This window comes from Tenrec ecaudatus, chromosome 17, assembly GCF_050624435.1.
Source record: "Tenrec ecaudatus isolate mTenEca1 chromosome 17, mTenEca1.hap1, whole genome shotgun sequence".
NCBI lineage: Eukaryota > Metazoa > Chordata > Mammalia > Afrosoricida > Tenrecidae > Tenrec > Tenrec ecaudatus.
The window spans coordinates 53,683,593-53,697,663 of NC_134546.1; the positions used below are offsets into that span (position 1 = coordinate 53,683,593).

General features: G+C 42.7%; 1 protein-coding gene across 9 annotated transcripts in view; it reads right to left on the minus strand.

Moving 5' to 3' along the window:
• Positions 1 to 14,071, minus strand: part of PEAK1 (pseudopodium enriched atypical kinase 1) — a 293,334-nt gene that overhangs the window by 154,435 nt on the left and 124,828 nt on the right. For 2 of the 9 annotated variants that reach the window (XM_075535951.1, XM_075535956.1), the window contains exon 3: positions 201 to 279. The exons of the other annotated variants lie outside the window; for them this stretch is intronic. The gene's annotated coding sequence lies outside the window, so the exon portion shown is untranslated. The remainder of the gene's footprint in view (positions 1 to 200; positions 280 to 14,071) is intronic. 9 annotated transcript variants of the gene reach the window in all.

Below are 14,071 nucleotides of genomic sequence, written 5' to 3' on the forward strand. Positions count from 1 at the left end.
CTAGCTTCTGATCATTTCTTTCCTGTTCAGAGACACCGCAAATGCTTTCAAAAGGGCATGTCTTCCTCATCTTTGTCTTCCACAATAGTATGGCAAGGTTTAAAAGGACAAGAGTAGTGGCTGGAAGATGGCAGGAGAGTGACAAAAAGAGGATCAAGACTAGAATAGTGTATGGCATTAAGGAAAGAAAAGGTACCAACCCAGTTTAACTGGCTCCAATTCTGGGCATGACTTGCTTCCTTTTCCTTCCTGTTGGACACGCCTCAAAGACTCTGTTCCCTGTGGGAAGATGCAAAGTGGGGAATATCTATCAGGGAAGGGCATTTCCATCACGCTGCAGTAAGTGAGCATCCTTTACTTCTCTACAAGACAGGGTCAAACTTGTACATCTTCAGCTTCAGTGTTTTTTTTTTTAAATTAAGAAATAACTTGTAAAAGGTGGTTTTAGTTGGCTAGTACTCTAGAAAATATCATTAACTGCCCAAAGTTACCATTTTCAATAGAAATAATTTAGCTCCTTAACTCATAAGATTAATGTCCACTGTCTGCTGGGCACAGATCCTAAAGAAGAAAGAGTGCTCACAGAAACAGGCATGTGCACACCCACGTACAGTGCAGCACTGGTCACAACCTACATGCCCATCAGAAGAACCGAGTAAGAAATTCCGCTACGGGCGTGCTACGCCATGCTAGGCATTGCTAATCACTACGAATGGGTGAACCGAGAGAACATTGTTACACTCAGCGAAATGAGTCAATCACACAAGGGCAAAAATGACATGAGACCACTGTTACATTGGGGGCGGGTGGGTAATGTGATCCATCAAGATAAAGACTTTCATACCAAAAAGAACAGGCTCGAGACGGCTAAAGAGTGGAGGGGGGGCCTGGGGGACAAAGGAGAAAAAATGAAAGCAAGGGACTAGACTGCTGATAGATGTTGATTTGGGTGAAATGTCAGATAGCAGTCCATTAACCTATTCACTCAGGTTCCTCAAATACAAAATGGAAATGATACTATCAACCGCAAAAGGATTATTTTAGGATAAAGAGAGAGAACATGTGTATTTAACACAGTATCTGATAGATAGGAGGTGTTTATGAAATGATATGAAAAATATTTTTAAAACATTTCCTGTCAATCACAGCAATTGCAAGCTTTCTAGCCAAATTAAGGGGCAAACAATTTTTTACAATCTACACTATTCGAGGAGCTACTGAGGATGCCAAGAGGGTGGAGAGACACTGAAGAGTGGGTAAAGGATAAACTAGGAAGGGAAGATTATCAGTTTAGACTCGAATATAAAATTGATGGTCTGAAATGTAACCCCCTCCCCACCTAACTTACAATTTAAAAAACTGTTTCAAAAAATTAGTTTCCAAGAATGTCAGTACTTTTGTTAGGTATGATTTAATTATTTTTGGTTTGCCTGAAGTATTGTGGTTCACTCCATTAATAAAAAATATTTCTAGAGCTGGAATTCTGGAATTTGTATTGAAGGTTGATGGTACCTTGCTTGGGTAGAAAAATGGCAGTCTGATGAAAGCTGGGGCTTTCACTCCAAAAAAACTGCACATGCAAGCATATAACTTTGCACAACGTTTTAGAAAGTCATGAAATACAGTCATATTCCCAGTAGAAGTCTCAAGCCTATTAGTGAACTCCAAGTAACCATCATGCTTCAGTTTTCCAAAATTCATGAAGCTGCAGCGTTCTAAAACCCTTAGGTAATCTTACATCTTCTAATGCGAACTGCTAGCAGGAAAAAGAGGAGGAAACCGTGGTCCTCAGAGATGGAGAGAATTAAGGAAGGCCTCGCAGCTCAGGAACAGAGAAGCATTCAATCAGCACTAAGATGGCCCATCTAGAACTCGGTGTAAATTAGGGCCTGTGGGTCAGACTAGTTCTCATAATAGAACCAGAAGAGTAGGTTTTAAAACGCCGTGGTTTTTTTTTTTAAGCCATGCAAAAGATCATCTAAGGAGTTAAGAAATGGAACATTGGAGTTGCTCCGAGCTGCAAAAAACCTGATGAAGTCACTTAACCTTTTTACTCTCAGCTTCCTCAAATACATACGGAAACAATGATATCTAACTGAACAGGATTATATTAAGGATAAAGGCGATAACACATCTATTTAACATAGTACCTGATTAGATATATTTCATGAAATAATAATATGAAAATATTTCTTGTTAAAACCACAGTAATGGAATGCTTTCCAGCCAAATTAAGTAAGTGGCAAATACGTTTTTATGGAATATCTATGCTATTCAAGGAGTTACTGGGGATAAAAAAGGACAAAGCCATCTGGCTTTCAAGAGGAATTAGACAAAGGCCAACCCTTCTTGGGCCCCTCTTTTTCCCTTTCCTGTCAGGCCTGGCTTTTTGCCCACTTTATACTCTGCCCGCATACCACGTGTCCCCGCCAGGCCTGGAGGACTTTCAAATGGACACCCCCAATCCTGTCTTTGCACCTGAGCCTCAAACTCCTTTATCCAGTTGTGTACTAGATGGTTTTTCCTGAGCATACCTCAAGCAAAAACTCAACCAGCTAAAGACAGAACTGCCCATTTCCTGAAACCTGTTTCCAATTTGGCTCCCTGTCATGGTGACAGCATTAAGCTATTTAAGAGGAAAATTGGTAATAATCTCACATTTCATCACTCAACTTTCAAATCTTATTGATTTCCATTTTAAACATTTAAAAAATCTACTTCCCTCCACCCTTTATCTGTACTAATAGTATCCAAACTCAGATCCTCATTAGCTCTCAGAATCATCAAATCAATCGTCTAATTGCTCTGCCCATCTCTACTCGGCCTATTTCAAACTCATTTATCACAGTTGCCAAAATGACCCCTCTAAAAGGAACACCCGGTGGTCATATTTTAGATACATTTAGACATTCACTACCATACATCAAACCCTTCAGTAGCTACTTGTCAACCACAAGATAAAGCCCATGTTCTTCAGGACGGCCGTTCTCCTTAGCCTCCTTTCCTTTGATTCTCTGCCGTGTACTTCACCAGACCACACAGCCATACTGGACTCCCTGTGATTCATGCAGTTCTCTGTTGGAAACCCACACCCTCCCGTGTCTGGCAAACTTCTACTCGCTCTTCAAGACATGGGCCCAGAGTCAGCTACTCTTGCTTGGAAGTCTGTTCAGAGCATACTTCCCCGCTCCCTCAAGATTATTCATCATTGCAATAATTGCTTAGGAGGCAGTTCTTCTTACCGTTTTCTCTGAAACTATGACACAGCTGTAATTTACATTACTACTCTAAACTGTGAGCTCTGGTGGCACAGTAGGTTGGGTTATGTGTTGGACATTAACCCCTGGGTCAGCAGTTTGAAACCAGGAGCTGCTCTGTGGGAGAAAGAAGAGGCTATTTATTCCTTCAACGAGTGACAGTTTCAGAAACGCACTGGGGGAGTTCTAGCCTGTCCTATAGGGTCACTATGACATAATAGACTGGATAGCGGTCATGACACTATTCTTCCATTAGGGAAGTATTAAAGAGATATGTTCATTTTTCAGTTTACCTCAGGCTATATGAATATATTTATATTTGAATTAATTAGTACTTACTGAAAATGCTATATACAAACCCCCAGATTATCCTACTTCCCTACATCACGAAATAGATTACGGAGACTAGAATGAGGTAACGCAGACTCCCTATTTCAGTCAGATCAAGGGCTCATCAATCTTCCAAAGCGAATCTTTACTATTAGGGCAGGAGGTTCCTTTAAGTCATCAGGGGTATGTGAAAATATAGTAAGTTTCATGTTCAATTTGTAGTTGACTTCAAGCATTTTGTATTCTGAATGCAGTGTCATTCGAGAGTATCCATCCTAAAACAGACTGCTCAGAGCAGCAGCAGAACAGGGCTGCGATGTACTCCCAGACAGAGATTAAAGGTGAAGTTCATCCAACCCGCAATAGAATGGAGGGCGTGACGCTGCCATCCTTTAAATACATTTAATGAGATAAAATCTACTGCTTGCAGCAAAGACAGAGAACATTCACCCTAGCACCTTAGCCAGAGAACTGCAGAATCAGTCAGACGCATAAACGCAGCCTAAATAAACCAGACAGCCCAAACGGACGCCTCTCCAAATGGGGTCTGTGTCATTTTTATTTTATACTCTTAACTACATGGCGGTGGAAGGTACTAACAACCCAGGGCAGCTCTTCTTCATCAGAGAGAAAAGTGATTAGAAAACCGCAGATCTATGTGAACAGGCACCTGCATGCTTTGCAGCTTAAAAGCCATTTGCATGGGGCTGTCTGTCTTCTTGTCCTTGACTTTGTAAATGCCAATTCCCTGCTCTCAGGTTTGCAGACAGTAAAAAGTGAGGTACAGAGCTGAATGCTAATTTTCAATATAAAACTAATGGTACGTCAGAAGTGTGGGGCTCATTCTCACTCTCTCATAATACCTGTCATTTAAAAACACCCCGACTGCATAAGCCACCATTCTCAAGTGAAAGGTTAAAAAAAGCCTCTTGAGCTGCTGTGTTCAAAGAAATTGACAGATTTGAATGCACAAGCCTTAATCTTCCGTTATGAAATCTCCTCACACATACACATCGTAAAATGAATTTCTCTAAGCGGGCCCAATACTGTCGCAAGCGTGCTAAACAGAGTAGCATTAAGCAGAAAGGAAAGGACATTGGCAGCCCGCCAGTTTGATGGTGACGACCATGTCATGTGCTAGTGGGCTACAGATGATCATTCAGATGCTGTCAGTCGGCGTCACCTACATCCTTCAATGCTCCATTTCGTGAACAACCCACCGGCTTGGGGAACGTGGAATCGAGGCATATGCTGTTCTAAGATAGTCCACTGCTTCCATCTGGCAGGCGCTTACTTTTCAGAAAGAGCGAGTTATATACCTCTTACGATCATAATCTAATGTCTGCACTAGGAGGATTATTCATAAAAGTAGCAGATTACACACACACACACACACACACACACACTGATATTGCGATGAATGAATGTGCTCTCTCTGCCAGGAAAGGCAGGCTGTGGGGCTACAGTCAGACTCCCCTAGGGCTACCTGTACATGCTGGCTGCCTCGACCTAGGTCAGACTTCAGACAGACGATCAAGTGCACCTGTCCTTATCCCACATATGGCTGCTGCTGCATTAATTCACGAATGCTAGCTTCACTGTATCTCCTGAAGTCTTTCTTCACTGGACGCTGACTCCCTGGACTGCATTCTACCCCATTCCCCACTGTCGATTCTTCCTCTCAAACAGTCCTTAAAGGTACTTTCCCTAGCAAAGCCTCCGAGTTCTCCCCAAATCGTCTTCTATCACTTGAACCAGGGGCAGAGCTCACTGCTAGTGCCCACGGCCAAACCACAAACTCGAATCCAGTCCCACGTCTTCCTTCCTGGTACCTCTAAGGTATGCCTCAAACTTCTCAGTGTGATAGCTATGTTCCTTCATAACTTGGCACTAAAGCGTCTTTTCAGGTCATCTACCGACAACTGTCCTTGATCAATTCCAGCCACAGTAATCTAGTTCTCAATCTTGGAATATGTCATGCTTTTAGGCAGTTAGTTTTAATACATACAGTTCCTTCAGCAATAAATGCTCTTTCCTTCCATTCTTTGTAATTGCTGTCAAATGGCGTAGAGTCTGTTCTAACTCTCCATTTGCCCCCTACAGGTGCCAATGATATCCCACCCCTCCCTGGAAGCTTCTCTTGATAAAAAACTACTCTGTCTGAGGCCAACTTAGTCTTCTCTCTCTCACACTGCTGTTGTCGACGTTCCTTAAATTCTAAATACTAAAGGAGAAGGTGCAAGAATTGTACATTTGCACATATTGCACTAGGTGGTGAGTTATCACTATTCAATAATCTACTTTTGTGAATGCCAACTTTCCATCATAAAAATTTATTATTATTATTTTTAAATAAGAGAGAAACGGGAGACAGAGGGAACGGAGGGAGGTTATATTTTGGCTAGGAAAACCAGAGAGGCTAGTGGATTTGAACCACCTACGTCAAGGTTAATAGTCCAGTGCTCAGCCTACTGCATCGCCAACATTCTGTATTTGGCTGCAAGTGACTACCAATCTGATCTGTAAGTGACAAACCAGGCACCGATTCTTCCCACCACACGACTAGTTAAACAAGGCAGTGGAAGGAACCGGTGTGCAGGAGACAGGTCTGGTCTGTGGCTATGTTGCTTCAGAGCTCATTGTTCTAAAAGGCAGGCATTTACATTTGCAGTCAAGGCAGGGTGGAAAAAAGGACATTGTGTTCCCACTGTTAAAGCCTTAAGAGAAAAAGTGAAAGTTTATTTTCAGTGTTCCCAGTACACTTGTCCACATCGGTTGAGTCGGCTGCCCGTCTTTCCCGGCCAGGGCTCCTGGAGGACAGAAGTCATGTAGGTACTTCCGTCCCCAGAGGCACAGGCATCTCCTGGTTTTCAAGTTAGCTCTATTCCACGTTGCTCAGCGCGTGCTTTCCCAACCCAAAGAAATCGGAAGAGGATTTTTCTTTCTGGAGAGACACGACCTAGTGTTGGGTGTGCGCTCTGCGGTGCGTTGCTACCTCAGGCCCTGCGTGTGCACAGTGGCTTCTCCATGCTCCTTCCGCCAGGACTATCCCCCCACGTGACTCTTCCGCTTTACACCGTGTGCGTATCTGGTGCTATTTTATATTTGTGTGCTACTTGGTTTGATTTGGTAGGTTATGATTTTTTGATCTGGAAGCATTCCCCATATAAACTCTACTTTCACTTAGTGGGGACAACCTAGACTTTGAATATAGGAGACAGTAGAGAATTCTAAAATAATGTAATAATAGAATTTTACCCTTCTAGTTTTCGGTAGTCTTTAAAATAATACATTAAAAGAAATCTAAAATTGCCAATGCTTGCAAATATAAAGACCGAAAAGTATTAAAGTAATCTGACAGCATTATCATGAAATACGATGTGATTACTGTTCCCTGCAGAGGACTAGAGAGTATCAACAAGGAGTCCATAGACCGGAATTTTTTAAAACCATTTTATTTTAAAATCATTTTATTAGGGGATCATACAACACTTATCACAATCCATACATACATCACTTGTGTAAAGCACTTTTGTACATTCATTGCCCTCATTGTTCGCAAAACATTTTCTCTCCACTTAAGCCTCTGGCATCAGCTCAATTTTCCCCCTCCTTCCCCTCTCCCCCTTCCCTCATGAACCCTTGATAATTTATAAATTATTATTTTGTCATATGTTACACTGTCCAACATCTCCCTTGACCGACTTTTCTGTTGTCCATCTCCCAGGGAGAAGGTTATAATGTAGATCCTTATAATCGGTTCCCTCTTTCCTCCCCACCCTCCATCCACCCTCCCGGTTTTGCCACTTTCACCACTGGTCCTGAAGGGATCATCCGTCCTGTATTCCCTGTGTTTCCAGTTCCTATCTGCACCAGTGTACATCTTGTGGTCTAGCCAGATTTGTAAGGTAGAATTGGGATCAAGATGGAGGGGGGGTGGGGGGAAGGAGGTGGAAGCATTTAGGAAGTAGAGAAAAGCGGTTTCAAGGATGTTTCATTGTTGCTACACTGCACCCTGATTGACTCATCTGCTCCTGCGACCCTTCCAGGATTGTCCAGTTGTCTAGAGATGGGCTTTAGGTTTCCACTCCACGCTTCCCCTCATTCACAATGATATGATTTTTTGTTCTGATGCTGCCTGATACCTGATCCCTTCAACACCTCGTGATCACACAGGATGGTGTGCTTCTTCCATGTGGGCTTTGATGCTTCTGAGCTAGGCAGCCGCTTGTTTACCTTCAAGCCTTTAGACCCCACACACTGTATCTTTTGATAGCCAGGTACCATCAGTTTTCTTTACCACATTTGCTAATGGACCCGTTTTGTCTTCAGCAATTGTGTTGGGAAGGTGAGCATCATGGAATGCCAGTTTAATAGAACCAAGGATTCTTGCATTGAGGGAGTACTTGAGTAGAGGCCCAATGTTCATCTGCTACCATAATACTAAACCTATACATATATGCACATAGATCTATTTCCCCATCTTCATAAAAATATATTTACATATGTACATGCCTTTATTTAGATCTCTATAAATGCCTTTTGCCTCCTAGCTCTTTCCCCTATTTCCTTTTACTTTCCTCTTGTTCCACTACCATGCTCAGCCTTCATTTGTGTTTCAGTAATTCCTCTCGGTTACATTACTTTTGGTCACACCCTATCAGGCTTCTTACACCTTCCTCGCCACTGATTTGAATCACTTGTTGTTCCCTTGTCCCTGGGTTTGTTAACATCATTTCCTTCCTCCCCCACCTCCCCTCTCCCATGTCACCCCCCGGAACTGTAGGTCCCATTGTTTTCTCCTACAGAGTGCTCATCCAGCCTATTTTATTTAGACAGACCTGCAGAGATAATAACATGCACAAAAACAAGACAGAGCAAAACAAAATAACAACAACAAGCCAATGACAAAACAAAACACAACAAGAAAGAGAAGCTTGTAGTTAGTTCAAGGACTATTTGTTGGCCTTCAGGAGTGTTTCCTGGTCGAGTCCGTTGGGTGAGAAGACCAAGCCCCAAAGCATAGACTGGAATTTTTGTCCAAGCAAAACACTCACTCCTACTGAACTCTGGTCTACTTGAGAAAGAATGTTTGTTTCTTTTTCAGGGTTTTCTGATGATCAAAGGAAGTATTGACAATGTGAATGAACGCACACTGAAACGTGGAAAATATTATAAACATCCACACTGTCAGCACAATGGCTCTGCGAAGTGCTGAGAGGAAACCTGAGTGTCTTCATATAGTGTACAGAGTCTACACCATCTGGCACACAAATGACACAGATGAAAAATTAAACACAATCAATCTCTAGCTTGGATGCTGGGCAGCAGTCCACGGCGAGATGAGTCTCTGGAAGTAGCCTGGTGCTCACGTGACTAGATGAAGTAAACTACAAACATGTCCAACTCATTAACAAAAAGAGGCTTGATCAAATAAAACTGGTGTCTTTGCTGCGGTTATAGGAGACACACAACATGAAAAGAAATGGAAAAACAAAATAAATGGGCTAATACCGAGCAGTTGACATCAATTCCCAATTCATCAATTAATAATTACTGCCAATGAATGAACAGTGCAGAAGCTGGCCAAGGTCCCAAAGCACTTCGAAGTTAAATCATGTGAGAAATAAAACAGTAGAAGTACTGAATATTAATTTTTCTGCTGGCTTTAATAACCTTGACTGAGCTTATAAAAGAGTACCCCCTCAGGGTGACCTTGCGGCTCACGCCGGTGGTGGTCAGAATTATTTCTGAAAGACAATAACGTGTGCCCTATGTTCCAAGTTGTTATTAAGCTGTACATTCCCTCCAGAACAAGAGTGCTATATTAAAATGAGCGCTACTTATATACAACAGAAAACAGGAGACAGTGGTCAGCTAGAGGACACAGAACCGTTCTGCATCCATAAAATCTCTGTGGAACAATGGCACCTTCTTTTGTACTGGACTGGGAGACAGAGGCGACTTTGAAGAAGGACATGGTCTCCCTTCCGTCATGTCAGTTGAATGAGCTCTCGCTTCTCAAGCAAAGCACGACGCTGGCATTATCATTAAGGACTCATTAGTTCCCATTCTTCTACACAGAAATGAGTCTCCACATGGGTTACCATGGAATTATTGAACACTGGAAATGAACTCATCTTAATGCAGCAAGACTATCGGCTTGTACATTCCAGCCTTGAGGTACCCGCAGCATAGTCTGAAGCCCTGGGAGGAGCGGCAAACCTGGAAATGCCCAACAACGGAACAGACACTTTCTCCTGCCGTTACGCGTCTAGACACAGAGCATCTATCTGGATCAAGGAACTGAAAATATCAGACTGGTTAGCATGAATTTAGGTGTTAAAGTTATGTCCTGTGAATTTTAATTGCATAGATTGTTTGGGTTTTTTTTTCCTGGTTTGTTTTTTAACAGAGAAAGAAAAGCGAATTTTCTCCTCCTACTTAATCTGTATATATTATTGGCTAAATGTTCAGAATAAGATGTAAAGTGCCTGGAATAATTATCTGCAGACTTCTGTAAAAAGAAAAATTATAAGTGATGTTTACTATGAGGAGCTATTTTAATTGTTTAACTTTGAGGAGGAAGTGCATGAACCTAAAGATCAGTGGCTCTTTCAAACATTCCTTACTTACTCTCATTAAAACTAGAGACAAAAATAGAAGTATGGGGTGGGGGGAGAGCGAGAGCGAGAGAGCGAGAGCGAGAGAGCGAGAGAGAGAGAGAGAGCGAGAGAGAGAGAGAGAGAGCGAGAGAGAGAGAGAGAGAGAGAGAGAGAGAGAGAGAGAGAGAGAGAGAGAAGGGGAGAGAAGGAGGGTGTAGAAATAATATAAAAGTAAATGGGTCAGGAGTTGGGATGCCTTATTTCACTTGCCACAGGAGTTAGTCTTTATTATTTAAGAATACCCGAAACACTAACAAGCAAATTTATTCTGTAACTATGCGAGAAGGCCTCGTGTTCCAAGGGGAACCTGTTTCCTTTCTAAAACTGAAAATCTAAGTGTTGTGATTAGGGAAAGCTGACATAAACAGAAGGAAGTTATAAAGGCAGGCTGGGCTGGGGGAGATGCAGGGATACATGCGCACTTTGGTCTTCCTTGCTATATATAGCACAGAGAATCCCTCTGGGAATCACTCTTGGTTCTACTCAGACATCAAAGAGCAAATGTCCAACTTAGCTTAAAACAAGCAAGATTGGACGTAACCAGAAGTAATCCGTTTCTTAAAGAATGCAGACCTGAAGGACCAGGCTATGCGCCACTGGCATTCCCCATTGGGGTACCCAGTTCAATTTGGAAGCATTTCTTATGACCGGTATTGTCTAAAATTAGACCTCAGAATACACAGACTGAGAACTGCTCCCTGGAGCAGCTGATATGATGGATGTGATGGGCATCTATCTGTCATTCACACAAGAAGGAAAAAACCCTAAGTAAGTTTTACAGCAGCCATTTGAAATCAACATTTCCCTTGCTTGCAGTGGTAACAGAAGTACACCATCCCAATGCCAAGCTCACTTTAAGCTGGGGGTGGTGGTGGTGGTGGTGAGTGGCCTGTTATAAATTTCTATTACCAGTAGAGTGAAACTGTTACCAACACCTGTGCCTGCTGTTTCCCTAAAGCACTTGTCACTTCAGCTGACAGCAGCTCATCCTCCTTAGAGGAATCCAATCCGCTTTGTCAACAGTCCTGGTCAAGCGGGTACAAGGATCTCTCACAGGGGAGTCTCTCAGTGCAATAACGTGTCTCTACAACTTCAGAACATCAGGAGGGCACATGGAATCTGACAATAGCCTGGAAGCAAGAGGGAAGTTAAAGGAGCCCTGGTGGAACACTGGTTGAAGTGCTTGGTTGTCTTAAGAGACCTGGTGATCTGCTTCTACACATATGTGTTAATACAACCTAGGGAGCCCTGTGTGGGGGGCCACTTCTACTCTGGCCTGAGAGGGTGGGGATGGAAAGAAACGGACTAGACGCACACAGCAACAGTAGCTTTTTAATTTCACAAGTCCCAATGATGCTGATTTTCCAACTACAAAAGTTCAGTAGCTTCTCAGGATCCATGATTTAGTAACCTTTTATACAAATATTAGCGGGTAGAATGACTATAATAAGACAGGTGTAACAAAAAGTATCCCAGGCTCTTGTTTTCCTGTGTGTGCTAAGTTTCAGGTAGTTAATATTATAAGGAAAGCAAATGGATGGAATTTGGAGGACTGGAAGAAAACGGGCTCAGGGGCACAGGCTTTTTATTCTGGGTTTTTTTTTTAGGAGCGACAGGAGTTGTCATCGGTTTGGCATGCTGGTGGGGTTTTCTTCATTCTTGTTAGATGCGCTAGTCAGTTCTGAGTCACAGAGACTCTAAGCACTGCTCCATCCTCATCTTTTCCTGTATTTGAGCTCATTGTTGCAGCCACCGCACCAATCCATCTTGTTGAGGGCCTTCCTCTTTCTGTTGATCCTCTAACAAGCATGATGTCTGTACTATTCTGGGTACTTTAGAGAAACAAATCCATAGAAACTCATGGATAAGAGAGAGTTTTATATAAAGGTTAAGGGCGCATCAAGAAAACATCCCAGCCCAGTGCTGCCCAAGCCCACAAGTCCAAGACCAATCCACAAAGTCCTCCTCCATCTCACAAAACACACGCAGGGATGTCGACTGCAGGAGGAAAGCCGAGTCAGTGAACATGTAAGCAACTCAGCGTTGGCAGGGGTCTCCACACGGCTGCTCCAGCACCCAGGGCAGAATTGGGGTAGGTCCATGTGGCTTCTACTTGGGGATGTCTTGCAGGAAGTGAGCCTTGCCAGCTGAAGCAGGGAACTGGCTAAGGCAACTGCACCCTGGTCCGACCATCACAAAGCAAGAGACCCAAGAACTAGAAAGGTGAGGCCCACAGAGCCATTTATCTCTCTGCCCTTCAATAAACCCCACATGCGTTTATCAGCCAGGTTGGTGCAATAAACTTTAACTCAATGTCCTTCTTCAGGATCTGGTTCCTTCTGTTTGCCCCAAAGTATACGTGATGGAGGTTTTCCATCTTCCTTCTAATGAGCAATTGTGGCTGTACTTCTTCTGAGACAGATGTGTTCGTTCTTCTGGTGGTCCATGGGGTAGTCGATATTCTTGGTCAACACAATTCAAAGACATTAATTCTTCTTTTTAAAAAAAAATCAGTTTATTTGGGACTTGTACAACTCTTATCATGGATCCATATATACATCCACTGCATCAAATACATTTGTTGCTATCATCATTCTCAAAACATTTTCTTTCTACTTGAGCCCTTGGCATCAGGTCCTCATTTTATCCTTTTCCTCCCTCCCTCCCTGATGAACCCTTGATAATTTATTTTTTTTTCATGTCTTACACTGGTATTAATTCTTCTGAAGTCTGCTTTATTCATCTTCTTGCTTTTGCGTGGCTAGGAGGCAATGGAAAATAGCATGGCGCACCTCAGTCCTCAAAGTAACATCTTTGCTCTTTTAATACTTAAAAAAAATCACTGCCATCGATGCTGACTCACAGGGACCCTGTAGGATAATACACAACTACCCTCCGAGTTTCTGAGACTGTCACTCTTTCTGGGAGTGCTTCTCCCGCGGAGCGCTTGGTGATAACACTTCGCCACGACGCCACCCTGGCTTCTCCTTGAACGCTTTGAGGAGGCTCTTTGTGAGAGACGTGCATCTTTACAGCATCTTGTCTGAGTTCTTGGTTGGTGCGCCCATGGCCGTCGATTGGGAATCCAAGCAAAACAAAACCCTTGGAAACAGCAACCTTTTCTGCTTTCCTTACAGTGTCGCTCACTGCTACCGTTACCAAGATTTGTGGTTTTTTATTTTGTAGGCTGAGGTATCATCCGTAGCAAAAGCTACAGTCTTTGATCTTCATCGGTCCTTATTTTCAGCAAGCAATTTTCTGTTATTTGCATATCGAGGTGGTTATGCATGCCCCGTCTTCTTCTTCAGATACTGCAGCTTACCTGATCCTTTGCTCAGCATGCATATTGAATATATATGGGAAAGGCATACACACCTGATGAACCCTTGCTGATTTAAAGCCATGCGGTCACCCTTTTATTCTGTTCGAACGACTGCCTCGTAGTCCGTGCACAGGTTCTGCATGAGCACAATGAAGTGTTCTGCAATGCCCATTCTCTGCACGGTACTCAAAATCTGTTATGATCTACGTGACTGAGTGCCTTCACAGAGTCAAAAAACAACCATCTGGGCTTTTAAAAACAGTTGCTCACTTAGTAAAAAAATATATTCAACAATTAATGGATGCTGCTCCCTGATCTCATCGACGCCTTTAATAACAATAAGAAATTATGATAGATTAATTATATCCACTAGGGTTTTACACAAAAATTCTGCTTGCCAATATCCTAATCACAAACCAAGGCAATTGGAGAATATTTTAATCACGCAATCAAGCTGGAAATCACCCGAGCTAAAAATTAAGCAGACGAGTCCTTGC